We start from the raw sequence: 17,461 nt of genomic DNA, 5'->3' as shown, positions 1-17,461 counted from the left end.
AGATCACTATTGACCACAAAATAGAAATTTTTGATTATATCAAATTGAAAACAAAACTAATGCAGACAAGATTAGAAGGGAAACAATAAACTGGGAAAACATTTTTACCGTAAAAGGTTCTGATAAAGGCCTCATTTCCAAAATATATAGAGAATTGACTCTAATTTATAAGAAATCAAGCCATTTTCTAATTGATAAATGGTCAAAGGATATGAACAGACAATTCTCAGACGAAGAAATTAAAACTATTTATAGCCATATGAAAATATGCTCCAAATCATTATTAATCAGAGAAATGCAAATTAAGACAACTCTGAGATACCACTACACAGATTGGCTAGAATGCCGGGGCAAGATAATGCTGAATGTTGGAGGGGATGTGGGAAAACAGGGATACTGATACATTGTTGGTGGAATTGTGAACACATCCAGCCATTCTGGAGAGCAATTTGGAACTATGCTCAAAAAGTTATCAAGCTGTGCATACCCTTTGATCCAGCAGTGTTTCTACTGGACTTATACCCCAAAGAAATACTAAAGAAGGGAAAGGGACCTGTATGTGCCAAAATGTTTGTGGCAGCCCTGTTTGTAGTGGCTAGAAGCTGGAAAATGAATGCATGTCCAACAATTGGAGAATGGTTGAGTAAATTGTGGTATATGAACATTATGGAATATTATTGTTCTGTAAGGAATGACCAGCAGGATGAATACAGAGAGGACTGGTGAGACTTACATGAACTAATGCTAAGTGAAATGAGCAGAACCAAGAGATCATTATATACCTCAACAATGACACTGTTTAAGGATGTATTCTGATGGAAGTGGATCTCTTCGATAAAGAGAGCTAATTCAGTTTCAATTGATCAAGGATGGACAGAAGCAGCTACACCCAAAGAAAGAACACTGGGAAATAAATATTAACTGCTTGCATTTTTGTTTTTCTTCCCGGGTTATTTATACCTTCTGAATTCAATTCTCCCTGTGCAACAAGAGAACTGTTTGGTTCTGCACACATATATTGTATCTAGGATATACTGTAACCTATTTAACATGTAAAGGACTGCTTGCCATCTGGGAGAAGGGGTGGAGGGAGGGAGGGGAAAAATCAGAACAGAAGTGAATGCAAGGGATAATGCTGTCAAAAATTACCCTGGCATGGGTTCTGTCAATAAAAAGTTATTTAAAAAAAACAATAATACTAGTTTAACTCATCACTTAGCTTCACTTCTATAGGTAAATATTTGTCCACTATTAGATCATAAAGTAAATCAGATCAGCAGGATGATTTCAGAAGAAACTTGCGTAAACTGATGCTAAGTAAAATGAGTTGAACCAGTAGCACACTGTACACAGCAACACAAAATTTTGATCAATTCTGATGGAAGTGGCTTTTTTCAACAATGAGTTGATTTGGGGCAATTAGTTGGTTTCGTGGATAGAGCATTAGCCCTGAAGTCAGGAGGACCTGAGTTCAAATCTGGCCTCAGACACAATGTGTCCTGGCTGTGTGACTCTGGGCAAGTCACTTAACCCCAATTGCCTTAGCAAAAACAAAACAAACAAAAAAACGAGTTGATTCAGGCCATTTCCTGAATAAAAGCTATTATTAAAAAATAAAGTAGATCAGAGGTCAACATGAGACATTTCCTAATGTAAACAGGTTACTCAAGACACGAGCATAAGTAAAATTTGTGCATATGACACAAAAATATTTAAAGGACCTTTTTCGGAGATAACAAGAAGCTAGAAATAGCATGGATGTTCATCAACTGGGGACTAATTGAACAAACTATAATATTCTAAATGTAAGGAAATATTATTGAACCATTAAAAAAGGAGCAGGAAGAACAGAGAAACTTGGGAAGACCTATGTAAATTTATGTAGAACAAAATAAACAGTCAACAGAATAAACACAATTATATAACAGAATATAACACATATAACAGAATATAATACAAAGTCATCAGATTGTGTTGAACCATCCTGATTCCTGGCACTGGGAATGAGGTGAATCTCCCGCCTCTCTCATATGATGGCAGTACAGGTGGAAGGCTACAGTTGTGAAATAAAGTGTATGCTGTCAGATATGATCAAGGAGTTCATCTATTTGACTGCATGGCTTTGCTTTGTTTTCGAAGGGTTTTGGTGGAGAAGGGAAGTACTACTGGGAAATTACATTAGTGATAAAAAAAATTATACTTAAAAAAATTAACCACCTCTGGCTTCTTATGTTTCTAGTAGAACTTTCACTGAACTTGACAGCCCCTTTAGATGACAATTTTCTGCTTTCTACCAGTGCAGAAATCTGGGGGAAGATATTTTTATTCTGTTTAGTTAAAGTCATTAGAAACAGCTTTCATTTTATAAATTTGTGGGGATTTCTTTTCCTTTATGTTGACATTGATTGAATGGCTTGGTTTATGAAATGAAGATTCATGGCTAGTAAAAGGCTATATATCTAATTATAACTGTCAGATTTACCATTAAAACTATGTAGCTATTCATGTTGGGAATTATGTTACACATTTTTAATGTTTAAAATATCAAGTACTGAGAGCATGTAATTAGGAACCTCAAGAGACAATCTCTTCAGAACACCCGAGCCATAAGCCATCAAAAACCTCCATAATAATTATGCCTCAAAAGATGTTAAATTGTGTGTTCCCTTCAACCCAGCAATACCACAACTAGCAGTACCACTACCCCAAAGAGACTGGTAGCAATTAGGATGCCTATCAACTGAGAAATGACTGAAAAAGACACGGTATGTGAATGTAATTGAGTATTATTGTGCTATAATAAATGATATGTATGGTAGCAGAAAAACCTGAGGAAATTTATATGAACTGATACAGAGTGAAGTGAGCAGAACTAGGAATAACATTGTACACAGCAATAGCCATGCTATTTTATTATTCAGTTGTGTGACATTTCATACCCTATTTGGGGTTTTCTTGGCAGAAATACCAGAATAGTTTTTCATTTCCTTCTTCAGCTCATTTTACAGATGAAGAAACTGAAGCAAACAGGATTAAGTGACTTGCCCAAGGTCATACAGCTAGTACTGTGTCTGAGTATATAAGACCAGATTTGAATTCAGGAAGAAGAGTCTTCCTGACTCCAAGTCCGACACTCTATCCACTATGCCATGTAACTTCCCAGCAATCATACTGTAAAGATAATCAATAGTAAAAAACAATGACCATTAACAATTCCAGAGAATTCATGATGAGAACTGTAGGATTCAGAGTGCAGGGTTAGGCTTTCTTTCTCTTCATTCTTTCTTGCTTGCTTGCTTTCATTGTAGCCTTGTTTTACATGCCTATATACATTTGTAATGGGTTTTGTTTTTCTTGCCTTCTCAAAGGATGGGAGAGAATTTGGCACTAAAAATAAAATTGAGTTAAAAAACAGAAACCACTCATAGTTAAATGGATAGAACTGATAAATGGAGACAGTTGACCTATTCAGGGAGTTCATACCATTTTGAACATTTCTTTTGCAAATGAGTGAAGGTCTAGACACGTCCTTCTTTCATGAGTCCGAGAAACATCAAAGAGAGATCTGAGAGAACATTCAGTAAGATACTTCTGTGAAAGATTGTATCTATCACCAAAGGTCACATGGATACCAGGGAGACTATGCTACAAGATGCTATCCCAGAATAAGAGACCAAGGTACCTCACTACATACTAAGAAATGAAAATGGAATTTCCAAAATCTACAACAATTCCTCCAAAAGAGACAGAGGAATTGATGGTAAGATTAGTGCTGAAACACCTAGGACAGCAAAAATTTAAAAAAAAAATCCAATCTTCTCTATGTCATGGAAACAGACTCACAGTGATCAAAAATGTCTGCTAAATAAAGGTTCTCTGAAACAAAAAGGAGAAAGATTGGCAAACTTGATTTCAGAGCAAAACTTAGAAATTGGTTTCTGGAAGAGTTTTTAAATGTTTATTTTTTTTTAATTATCCATATTAAATGAAAAAAATGGACATTCAACAAACTTGCAGGTTTTTAGGACTTTCAACAAAACACGAATTCAACAGAAAATTCGCTATATAAGAACCAATAAGAACCAATTTTAAGTAACATGTTAAGTTATTTATGGGCTTTTTCTTTTACATGGAAATGTATGCCATATGTTTAAGGTTGACATCAGCAACTGGATAGCTTAAAAAAAAATACTGGAGCAGAGTTGACCATGAACTGACTCTAAAAAACAAGACCACCTAGGAAAAGGTAAAAACACTATATTATAAAAATGAGATACAGAGGAAGAAAAGACACAGAGGTATTAAGAGCAAGAAGGGAGGCTGGTAGTTCTGAAAGCTTAATCACATTGGGAATGAATTAAATAAGCCATTTTACATATATATCATGAAGGGTATAGTACCCTCCAAAATTTATAAAGAAAGAAGGGAGGAAGGACAGGTGGATGGGGAAGCGAAGGATGAGGGAAGAAGATAAGGGAGGGAAGGGATCCCTAGGTAGGTTAAGCAATAGCAAACCTAGTTAAATGGCAGAATTAAAGCAAAAGAGATAGTAGGAATAGGAAAAAATAAGATATACACAAATACTACAACAAGGATTAGGAATAAAATTTATTAGAAAAAAAAGTGTGGCTAGTAATCATTGATCTCAAACTTAAAGGTTCAGTCAAGAGCGAAATCCACACTATATGTCAGCCTTACTAATATTGTTTTAGATGCATGTTTACATACAGGTAAATTGTGTGTGTGTATGTGTCTGAGTATATGTAGATATGTACACATGTAGTCCTATCTATGTGTGCATATAGATATGTATGTATGTGTGTGTGTGTGTGTACGTATATATCATATATATATATATATATATATTTGCGCTCAACTATAGCCTGCTTGGGGGAGAGAAGGGGGGAAAGTGCACAGCAAAGAACAAAAGAACAACTTACAAGAAAGCAAAGATGGACACTCATGAATATAATTTCTTCTATTATTATATATCCTTTCTTGAACTGGTAATTTATTGTTACATATTTTGAATCCTCCCTGATGTTCCACTTGGAACAATGTTCTCTTTTGTTTCATTTTACTTTTCTGTTACTAGATGGCATATTGGATAGGCCAACCCAATATTAAGAAGCATATAAATCATTTAAAATGCTTATTTTCTAGAAAAAAATCCTTATTTTTAATTTAAACATGCAGGTCAGTTCAGACATTTATACTTAGGAGTGCTCTAATGTGGGTATCCCTTCATAACAAACATGTAGTTTTTACATGCTTTCTTTTCCATTCTGTTTTCCTTTTGCTTTAGAAGTAAAATTACTCATTTAACCTATCAAGTGTCTTGTATATTCACTAAGAGGAGCAGGAATTTCTACATACTCATTGATATAAATATAGGAAGATAGTATACCTTCAAGGTATTAGCAGGTCAATTCTAGAATCCAAGGAAACAAAATGAGTGGAGCCAAGATAGACACGATGAACATAAATCTGGAAGGAGCCAAATCTGGAGGCTAGCCCTCCTCTTCATTTGTAAGATGGCAAGATTTCAAGGAAGATACAAGTTTAGAGAATCATCTATCCCATTTCCTTCTTCCTTAAAGAAAAAAAAAAAAAAGCAGGGGCAGCTAGATGGCACATTAGATAGAGCACTGGTCCTAGAGATGGGAGGACCTGAGTTCAAATTTGACCCCAGACACTTAACACTTACTAGCTGTGTGACCCTGGGAAAGTCACAACTCCAATTACAAAAGGTAGGAAGGAAAGAAGGGAAGGAAGGAACCTTAAGTCTAGAGAGAAGTGACTTGACTAAGGCCAACCCAATATTAAGAAGCATATAAATATAAATAAATGTTCTTACATTCCCTCTGAAGAACCTTCTGTTCATAAGTTTCATCACAAAAATCAGATCATTCAGATTCATCCAATTATGCAATGTTCCAAGACAATAAGAGGGCAACATGACCTCGTACTCTTCTATCCAAAAGAGAACAAGGCATACTGGGAAGCTAAGTGGCACAGAAGAGAATGTGCCAGACCTGCAGTCAGGAAGACTAAGTTTCTAAGTTCAAATTTGGCATCATACACTTCCTAGCTTTGTGACCCTGGACAAGTCACTTAACCTCATTTGCCTCAGTTTCCTTACAATAAAATGAGGTAGAAAAGGATATGACAAATCACTCTGGTATCTTTGACAAGAAACCCAAATAGGGTCATAAAGAATCAGACAAGACTGAACAAGTTGAGGGAAAAAAATTATTAACACCTTGGAGGAATTGGTAAAGACTTCATGTTGAAAAGAACTAATATTATTAACTAGAGTAAATGTAGTAGTAGCAAAGATGGTGGGTATCTTTGAAACATTCTAGTTCTAATAAATTCAATCATTTGTTACACACCTATTAATGCAAGGAATTGTGTACTAAATGCAGGTGATATACAATCTATATGTATATTCCTCATTCTACTAATGCAGACAGTGTCTCTTTTATGTCTTATGAAATGGTTTTGTGAATTGTCATTACTATAAAATCTATCCCATTCCCTGCTGACCATTCTTTGAATGACAAGTCTTTCCACACTAGACTATTTTGTCCTCAGGCATCCTGTCCCTGAGACTTTTACTAAATGTTTGAAAGGTGCTGACATACCTTATATTTTGTGAATATGGTTATGAATATCCCTGGGCAACATTTTTGCCACAAAGAGGAACCAAACTATTTGAAATTCCCATGTCTAAATTTCTGGAGGCCTAATTAGTACCTCAAAAGTCAGTAATGGTAGATGATTGCTTTGACACACAAGTGGCCCAAATGAACATCAAGGAGAACGTAAGACTCACCTCAGTTCCAAACTGGATGAGCTTTGCCCTAAGGCCTCCTCCTCTTTTCACTTTTATGTGGCTAGTAATTATTTTCTAGGGATAGCTGCCAGAAAAGAAGTATCACAAGCTGACATAAAGCATTCACTTTGATTTTGGGGTTCATATAAAGTATACCAATCTAACATTTTAGTCTTTATAGCTTAATCTCTTCTTCTAAGCATAATATAAATTGACTTTGAAATGTAATAGGCTAAAGTGGCTCCACTTTAAATAATGACAGAAATTATTTTAGAGCATCAGCAGGTAGTGGCCTTAGGTCTTGGAGCAATGCTTTGCTTAGCAACTTACAATAGGGGACCTTATTTTTGCACATGAGTTTGGTGGGGGAAAATGCTCTAATTCTTTCCTACTGACAGGCTCAGGGGTTTTTGTTTGGTTGTTTTTTTACCTTCCAAGTATACTGTAGGTTCCTTTGGAAAGCTGTCCTATGCTCTTCCTTTGAAGGAAACATTAAATAGTGACAATTCACATTTCTATAGTGATTTGAATACTTTCAAAAGCACAAATTTTGCAGTGAGAGATAGTGCAAGAAATGAGATCTATTTATACATGAAAAGACTGGGACTCCAAGAGATTAAATGACTTGCGATTGACTGGAGAAATCATGTCAGGACCAACATCCTAGCTTGCATTCCATCAGTTAAAGTCAGATGTTTTTGCAACCACATCATCATCTATGATGTTTATTATATCAAAGAATATCAAATAATAGAAAAATTTCTTAGGGAAATTTGATAAATGCAATTGTTAGAAAAGATTCTGTTCTGTAGCCATCTTGCATAAATTAACTTTGAAATGAACAAATTAAGATCAAATTGACTCATATGTTGTAATACAAATGTTGGACTACAAATAGCTACTGAAATTAAAGAAACAATTCCCCCAGAGTACAGGATAACTTTTTCCTACCACTATTGAAGCATCTTTTTGAATCACATATGGTATGCAGCAGCATAGAAATTTACATGGTGAAGTATCACAACTTAACTTTTTTTTTAAATAAAGCAATATAGTTTGAATTCATGATCATTTTTTCTCTATCCTCTATCATGGGAACAGTCCTCTCCCTGTGATGCTCCTAGTACTACTTCCAGTTTGAGTAATCTAATACAATGACTTGTGTCTGGTACCAGTTCTGACTACTGTAGTATCAGCAGGAAGAAATAATTCAATAAGTATTTTAATACCTACTGCTGCATAGGGCACAGAGATTATAAAGAAGAAGAAAAAATTCTAGCCTTTCAATTATAATAAAGTAATACTCTACTGAGTGAGATAAAACAAATCTATAAATACATGGATACAAGGTAATTTGAGGAAAGTGAGGGCATTAATGGCTGAAGGGAACACTCATGGAGGTGGTAGCCCAGAAGAAAAAGAAAGATCCTAAAAGGCTCAAAAGGAAAAGTATTCCAGTATGGAAAAAATGTAATGTACACATGTCATTTGGTCAACAGATGAATGAGGCTGAAAATGGAATGTCAAGACTATCAAACAACTAAGTTGAGTTTGTCTATAAATTGTCTAAACTGGCAATGAGTATGGCTCCACGGGCCTCATTATTTTTACAACACAGCAATTCAATTTAATTCAACAACATTTTAATAAGTTTCTTAAGGAGATAACAACATTCAAGAGACTATGGTAAATAAGCTCTGAACTTAAAAAAAAAGACATCGGATCATACATTTAATTTTTTCCCTCAGCAGAATGCTTTTTTATTGTATGTTTTATTTTTTAAATTACATGTAAATTTTTTTTAACATTCTTCCAAATTTTCTTTTCCCTTCCCCTCACTCTTCTGAGAGAAGGCAAGCATTTGCTATATACATGTGCATTCACACAAAATATATTCCATATTAGCATGTTGTAAAAGAAAACACAGGCCAAAAATATAAAATAAAATGAAGTTTTTAAAAGTATGCGTCAATCCGCATTCAAAACAGTTCTTTCTCTGGAAGTGGACAGCATTTTTCATTTTAAGTCCTTCAGAATTGTCTTGGATCATTGTATTGCTGAGAATACCTAAGTTATTCACAGTTGTTCATCATATAATAGTGCTGTTACTGTGTACAATGTTTTTCTGGTTCTCACCTCTCTTTGCATCAGTTCATCTAAGTCTTCTCCAGATTTTTCTGAGATCATTCTGCTCATCATTTCTTACAGTACAATAGAATCTCATTTATTGAGTCATTTCCTATTTGATGGGCATCCCCTAAATCTCCTATTCCTTGCCACCACAAAAAAGAGCTACAATATTTTTGTATATATGCATTCATATCCTTTTTTAAAAAAAATCTCTTTGGGATAAAGATTTAGTAGTGAAATTGCTGGGTCAAAAGATATGCACAGTTTTATAGCCCTTTATGTTAATTCCAAATTGTGCTCCAGAATGGTTGGATCAGTTCACAACTCCAACAACATATTAGTGTCCCAATATTTCAACATCACGAATACTGGTCATTTCCTTTTCTATCATATTAACCAGTCTGATAGGGATTAGGCAGTACCTCAGAGTTGTTTGAATTTGAATTTTTCTAATCAATAGTGATTTGGAGCATTTTTTCATACCTATAGTTTTTTTCTTCTGAAAACTGCCTGTTCATATCTTTTGACTATTTATCAATTGGAGAGTAGTTAGTGTGCTTATAGATTTGACTCAGTTTCTCTATCTATTTGAAAAATCAAACCTTTATCAGAGAAACATTAGGTAAACATTTACTCCCCGTTTTCTGCTTTCCTTCTGATTTTGGCTGCATTGGTTTTGTGCAAAAACTTCTTAAAGTAATCATAATTATTCAGTTTACTTCCCACAATATTCTTTCTCGCTCATGCTATCATTATTTTTACCTTATCTATAGATTTGACAAAGAAGATATTCTATGCTCTTCTAGATTTGCTTATATCACCCTTCATGTCTAAATCATGTTCACATTTTGACTTATCTTGGTATAGGGTGTGAGATATTAATCTATGCCTAGTTGTTACCAAATTGCTTTCCAGTTTTTCCAGCATTTTTTATTAAATAATATATGCTTGTCCCAAAATATTAGATCTGTTTTCATCAAATACTAAATTACAATGGTCATTTACTGTGTATTGTGTACCTAATCTATTGCTCTGATCTACCACTTTTATTTCTTAGCTTATACCAGATTCTTTTGAGGATCACACATTTAAAAGCTGAATAAAGTTTAGTGGAACCTCATTTTATAGGAATGGGAAGCCAAGTTCCAGAGAAAGGAATTAACTTTTGCTCACAAAGGCAGAGGTATTTTCGGATGCCCTGAATTCAAATCTAGTTCTCTTTCTACTCCATCACCCTCTTTACCTCCAATCCTGCCCTCAGTTACATTGTACTGGAACAGAACTCTTCATCTCTGTCTCTTGACTTCCTTTAAATTTCAAGTAAAACTCTACCTACCTTCTACAAGATGCCTTTCTCAATACTTAATACTTGTATTTTCCCACTGAGCTCATCTCCAATTGATCCTATGTCTTCTCTGAACATAGTTGTTTGTATGTTGTTTCCCCCTTTAGATTATAAACCCCTTGAGGAGAGGGCTTTTTTTTTTCGTCATTCTTAGTATCCCCAGCACTTAGCACAATGCCTATCATTCAGTAAATGCTTGCTGACTCAAAAAATGCTTATTGACTTTTTGATTTTAGAGATGTTCCAATACAAATAATGATGGTATTATTGTTACCCCAAAGCAGTAAAAGAAAGACAACGTAGGAGATTTATTAGTATAAGGAGAAACTCTAAGAAGGCTGATTGATAAACTAACATGCATATTTCTAGAAAATAGTATCACTAGGAAGGTGGGAGGAAGAAAAGCATTCAAGTGTTTACTATTTGCCAGGCATTGTGCTAAGTAATTAACAAATATTATTTCACTTGATTGTCACAATCACCTTAGGAGGTACAAGCCACATTTTACAGTTAAGGAAACTGAAATATGTAGAAATGTAGTAGTTTGCTCAGGATGACATGGCTAAATTTGAACGCAGATCTTCTTGTTTTAGACATAGCGTTCTACGCATCATGTCACCTATTATATTGCCCACTGAATTCAGTAATAACTTACACAGAATATGTACTTTATAATTACTTATTGAATAAATAAATGTAAATTTTTTTTACTAATCTTTATTGGAAAGTGCCTGGTAAAGTATTTAACCAACCTCCATACCTAATGAAAAATTGAGATAAAACTAAAGTCAACCATGAAATTGTATTTACAATGACCTTGGTTTAATTTACCAAAAAATAAAACCCCAAATAAAAACAAAACTTGTCAAACCTGGGATATTTGTAAAAATCCACATAATCAGAAATGTGATTAATCTGGTTGCAGGCTTGCAATACATTAGGTACAAATCACATATCTACTCATTGAACTGTGATTTCTCTCAGGTAAAAACTTTTTTTAGTCTAGTTGCCATTCTTTGTATGGACTTTAAAATTATTAAAATTACAATTTTTTAAAGTTTGTAATTCAGTTTTTTCATTAATTCTAGCTTACCTTTTCTCTAGTTAGTCTCTATAAGGAATTGCTTTATAGCATTCACTGTGGTTTTACTATATTGCAAATATTTATAACATTTTCTATTGTGAAGATGGTAATAGCTCTCATTTGTAGAATAGTTAGCATCTTATAAGTAAACAAATATCTCTAAATGTTTAAAGTCAGTTTGCTGTTAAAAAACAACAACACTATTCATTGATTTGAGTTTTCTTCTTTCTATACTAATTAAGGCAAAATCCAGCCCAAATCATCAAAATCCTAAATTGTCAAAATCAGGATTTAAAAAAGTTTTATTATGATTGAGAAAATCACACACACACACACACACACACACACACACTCTCTCTCTCTCTCTCTCTCTCTCTCTCTCTCTCTCTCTCTCTCTCAATGTAACCCTGAACATAGCAAATGGAAAAAACTTTGGCAAATCTCTGTCCTGTCGATACTTCCAGTTTCTTCCAACAACGGTATAACAAATATAAGTTGTTCTGCTTGACTTCCTCAGATCAGCGGAACTACCAGAGATGATGGAACAGAAGGTACAGCTGCAGCAATAGGCCAGAGCAGTCACTGGTATGGGTGATCCTTCTGCCCTTAAGAACCAGTGGTGGCAGTTCAGAATTAGCCAAGTGCTTTGTCAGGTTACCCTTGATTATCACCAGATAGCTACAGCCAAAAGTAATTTTAAAAATTGAGTCACCATGTTTTTGGAGGAAACATGCTGAGCCAGGAAAAGAGAGATAAACAGGCAAGGCTCTGGATAGAGAAATATAAAAGGATTTTGAGGGAGAAAAGTAAACCTCCTTCTTAAAAATATGGATTCCCACTTTCCTTTTATGAAAGTATTTCTAAAATCTTATTTGTTGGTGCAACTTGAATTCACAAACTTTGTTATGGTGATTTCTAAATAATTTATCAAAACAATAACATGTCATGTTGATTTTGTTTTACTATTACTTGTATATGTTTTATTGCTCCCTGTTAAATTGTAAGCTGCCAGAAGGCAGGGGACTATATCTTATTTGTCTTTCCATCTCCCCTACTGTTAAAAAAAAAAAAAAGATTTTGTATATTCTACACACATAGTAAAACTATACACATAGTTTGTTTTAAAAAAAATCAATCACATGATACATATATTTTTTCTGAGTCCTGTAATGGCCTTTAGCTCAATGCAATAACTTACTGATATAACAAAAGTCATTTAAAATGTTTAAAAACCATATATACTATGAATCACTTTGCAATAGAAGATGGTGAGAGAAAAAACAATATGCCGTCTGTTCAAAATGTGTTTAGAGTCACTGCTCGAAGTGACCTAAATGAATATACCAATGTTCTCCAAATAGTAAGTAACCCAGTCAAGGTTCTCAGTGACCTTCATTATCCCCCTTTGGACTGCCTCTGGCTCAGTATCTCCTCTCTATGCTGAAGGGATCTGTGTCAGGGATAATGACAGAAAGATATAAGTGAGCCAGAACAGAGAAGAAAAAAAAATGAAAGCTTGAAGGATAGCAATAACATTTTAACATGAAAACTGCTCATGAATAAATCATATCATTGGTGCATATATGCAGGTATAAAGGGGTATTTATTTTATGCTCTCCCAAATGGAATATAACTTGGCAGCACCCTGGGGGATAGTTCCACAGTACTGGCACAGTTTGCAGAAGGCATACTTCTTTGGTTCGAGGTAAGCTCACCAAACAGAACACGAGAAGTGAAAAGGTACTTATTAGTAAAGAGAGAACTTCAAAAAGCCTCAACTCACCAGAAAAAAAAGCTTTCTTGAATTTTTTCCCCCCAAGTCTCCTGCATTCTGACCCTAGATCACCAAATTTTATGAAGAAGCCAAGAACTATAATTTTTATTTCTTTCTTGTAAATAAATCTCCTGGCATATGGACATTGAGAAAATTGTTCTCTATACTCTTTAATAAGGAAGAAAGCATGGCTTCTCGAAAGCTTATCCCATGTATGAAGAGATCTACTAAAAGAAAAATGAAAAAAACCAAATAATATTCAACTGAAAAAGTACAAAAGAATACTCACATTGACAGTATATTCTATTCCTGGAAAGAGCATTTTAAATCAAAATTATTCATGTAGAGTCTATTTTTCTAGAAGAAACAACATTAAAATAATAAGTAGTGTCCTGAATTTGAGACCTAATTGGCAGTTTTTAAAAATGGTTCTGTGGTTAGTGACCATGCCTTATCTGAATTTTTTCTCTCCTCTAGCACCAAGAATGATGTTTTACACATGATAAGTACTTAATGTTTAATGAATTGAATGGAATTTCAGGAATTAATGCAAATACTAACATAAAACTTTTTAAAGTGCATATCAACTAATTTTAAAAGGCTATACTATCTCTAAATACAAGAAAAGTACATTTAACACACAGCAACATAGTGTTGCACACAAAGCTGTTAGCTGAATTTCCCTTTCTAAATTTATCTTCTCATTATTGCAACAAATCAGAAGGTGAAAGAACTCCTATTGGGGTCTTGGTACTCAGAACAATTTGTATTTTGATACGGGTCTTTGAGGAGTTTTCTTGGAAAGACTTAGGGCCACTTGATGGTTTTTAACTGATCGAGGAATGTCTTTTCATTTGGCATGTAATTATGCAGGAAAATTATTCGCAACATTATTTCCAGGGCATGCTGAAGGATCACATGCTCCTGTTCTTCTGTAAATACCAACATCAGAATTCTTAAATCATTTGGAGTCGAGAGAAATGAAGAGGTCCTCAGAAGGTCATGGCTATAATACATAACTGATGAAATTTATGATGCAAAGAGATGCTGGGCAAGTTATGCTGAAAGGATAGACCATTTGACATATCTTGGATCCAACAGACTCCCATGTACAAAAGGAAAACCAAAAACTTAGTGGCCTATTGGTGTTTGGACTAAATCAACAAATCCAAAATGATCAATTCTGACATATGGTAGGTTCATGGTCCCTGTATTAAGCAATGGCAGAGTGGAATTAAGGTATCTTTTACTGCCCTGTTAATTCATTCTTTTCCTGTAGCAGGTAGAATAAATAAGAACCAAATGGTTGGAGTTTGTTGTTGGATTTGTTTTTTTCTTTCTGAATTATAAAGTTGGAAATCTTTCTATCTTAAGTTGCCATGTCATCAGCACTGGCAGCTTTATCTTGTACTCTTGTAATCCAAGACTGGTCTTTAAAATGCACGAGGTAAAACTCAAAATTTTCCAGCCTTTGCTGTCATCATGTTAATCTTTCACTCTGTCAAAGTCTCAGATTGTTTGCCTAAATGGCAGCCAAACTCAAAAGTGCTGAGGACTCAGGCCCCAAATTTATGAAAAAATTTTACCATCCCAGACATAAGAACTGTATATTACTTTATGAGGTTGCATTGTATTACGATGAGAATACTTTTCTCCCTATAATCAATCATTTTAAAAGCTCAAATGGGTAATCTGACAATAAAGTAATGAGATTCAAACACAGATACAAACCTACTACAACTTATGAGTCCAAACAACTATTGTCCTTCAAAGTATTTACTTTTTTAAATTGTGTATTCACCTCCAAAATAAAGCTACTGTTCAAAACTCTAGGCAAATTCTAAGGTTATTTACTAGACATAAAAGAAATTCACTGATTGTCACTACAATTCTCATTGTACATGATCCTGAATTTTCCTCATTCTGCTTTAACAACTATAGAGTTTTAATCTCTTTATAAAGAAAATGTTCAACAATAGGATTTTTCTTATTCTTATTTAATGACAAACAGTTCATACTACTTAAGTATTATTACTATAATTGCTTCCATTGTGAAGTATTAGTTCCTAACCTCTCAAAAGACTAATATTTGCCTATGACTGGTATTTCTAAAAACTTTCTTGAGACTTAAATACATATATTTGCCATTATCTATCAAATACTCTTTAGAGCAACCCTCAAAAACTATGTTTTAACAATAATAGGGGATATTATCATCAATTTAAGCTATTCATCATCCTTTCTCACTAAGATTGGGGTCTCACTTTACAAAAAAGTGATTTATTTTATATAAATTGGAAAAATTCAAAACAGAGATCCAATCCATTTATGAAAAGAATATTTATTTCACAAAATTTTTTAAAAAGAATGATACATGTGATGTCAGATTTCTCTGAATTCTGTGAAAGGAATTTGATCCCAGTACTGTTATTCCATAAAGAATCTTCAACTTTTGAACAGCAGAGTAACTTCTGATGTTGGACAATCACAATGAAAATAAAAATAATAATTTGCTTGGATTTATCTAGAACATGTATTTCACAAGCCATTCTAATTTACCCACCTCAACATGGAGTACCACTAGAAATGGAGAATCCAATACTGTAATATTGCCGCAATAAGCCACTAGAAGAAGACTTTGGCAAAGTGAGTTATATTCTCCAGAAAAAAAGGGGAACTTTTCCCTTAGTTTCACAATTTTCTGGTGAAGTACTTAATGACAAAGCTTTACTTTCACTGACAGAAACATTTCAATACCCAAATCACTTATTGTATTTTTCCAAAAAATCCTAATAATTTAAAGATAATAATTCCTACTTTTCCATTAGACAAGAAAGATACAAACTTGGCATCATGGTGACACTTAAGTCTGTAGAGTAATCTTTAAGAATAATTTTTTAAAATTCAGAACTCAGAGTATTAATGAAAAAATATATTCTACCATATTCAACCTAAAAATAACTATTTTTAATTTGCCTCTGCAGTAAAAGAAAAAAAAAAGACAAGCAAATAACTTGCTGAGAGTCCTACAACTAGGAATTGTGTGAGCTAGCATCTGAATCAGGTCTTCCAGACTCCGAGTATTTGTTCTACTATGCAAGAGAAACTGGTTTTATTTATCCTTCTCCCATGTTATTTAAAATAAGTACTGCTTATCCTAGTAGGAAAATTAAGGGATTTCATGAAAATAGATCTATCTGGTAGCCACGTAACCCCTGAACTTCATTTGTCTTCCAAGACCTTTTATTAAAAAGTATTATTTCTTTAAAATTTAGAAAAATAATTTTATTTTCAAATTCATAAGAAATGTTTCAAGTACTGATTATAGTGAGCAGTTCTATAATATATGAAGGATTTACATAAGGCAAAGCTTCTACTACTAAAAGAATAAAAACTACTATACTTTAAAACTTTTCACCCAATGGTCCTTTATACCACCTCATGCTGCTTGATCAAATCACACTTAGGGAAGTTTTATCTTCTGGAGACTGCAGATCTCATGAATAACTACCTAATATATAAGCTTCTTCAGTGATCATTTATGTTCACTTTTTTGTATAACATGAAAGGCCAGCAACATTGTTAACACGAATATGTAATACTGACCTTCACTGATCTTGATAGGACTGGAACACAAGCACTCCACTCTGTCCTGTTGATAAGCATATTGGAAAATAAATTAATGCTAATCTAAATGCTTACAGTTTTTAAGGATTTCTATATGAATTGAAATGTTTTTTATTACCATTTTTAAATCTCACATGTATCCTTTTCAAAAATATGTCATATTATTCTGTCTGTTCATCCAAAAGTTAATTAATAATGTTTAGCAAAGTATAATGGCACTATTTCTGAATGACTTCAATTGACATTTGTGGAATTCATGCAGTCTCCCAAGTTCACGACCTTAAGCTTATGTTTGACTCTTTCTTCTCCCTGCAATTCTCCTAGAACAAAATGACCTGGCCTCACAGATCCCATCTCTGCAATATATCTTACTGCCTCTCCTTTGATTTTGATTATGATAGCCACCACCCTCCCCTCTCTACCCCATTTAAATCCTCATTACCTACACTACTGCAATAGTCTCCTTTTAGCTCTTCCTACCACTATCATTCATTCCATAGCTGAAATCACTTCTCTAGTCAGGCCTTTTATCCACTCAAAAATATTTAATAACTCTCTTTTATCTAATGACTAAAGTTAAAACTCATCTACCTGATATTCTAGGCTTTCTACAATCTAATGCTACCCTACCCCAGTAACTTTTTCATATAATTCTACTAATAC

At 33.9% G+C, this 17,461-nt stretch overlaps 1 protein-coding gene across 2 annotated transcripts in view; it reads right to left on the bottom strand.

The window, feature by feature from the left end:
- The window catches only part of CTBP1 (C-terminal binding protein 1), a 423,238-nt gene extending 406,437 nt beyond the window's left edge, over nt 1-16,801 (bottom strand). Inside the window, exon 1 of one of the 2 annotated variants that reach the window (XM_051965802.1) lies at nt 16,778-16,801. The gene's annotated coding sequence lies outside the window, so the exon portion shown is untranslated. The remainder of the gene's footprint in view (nt 1-16,777) is intronic. The other variant, XM_051965801.1, reaches the window with a different exon arrangement.
- Nucleotides 16,802-17,461: the final 660 nt, after the last annotated feature.

This window comes from Antechinus flavipes, chromosome 6 (assembly GCF_016432865.1).
Source record: "Antechinus flavipes isolate AdamAnt ecotype Samford, QLD, Australia chromosome 6, AdamAnt_v2, whole genome shotgun sequence".
Classification (NCBI taxonomy): Eukaryota; Metazoa; Chordata; class Mammalia; order Dasyuromorphia; family Dasyuridae; genus Antechinus; species Antechinus flavipes.
The sequence above is the reverse complement of the archived record's forward strand: the minus strand, read 5'-3'. Positions and strand labels throughout refer to the sequence as shown.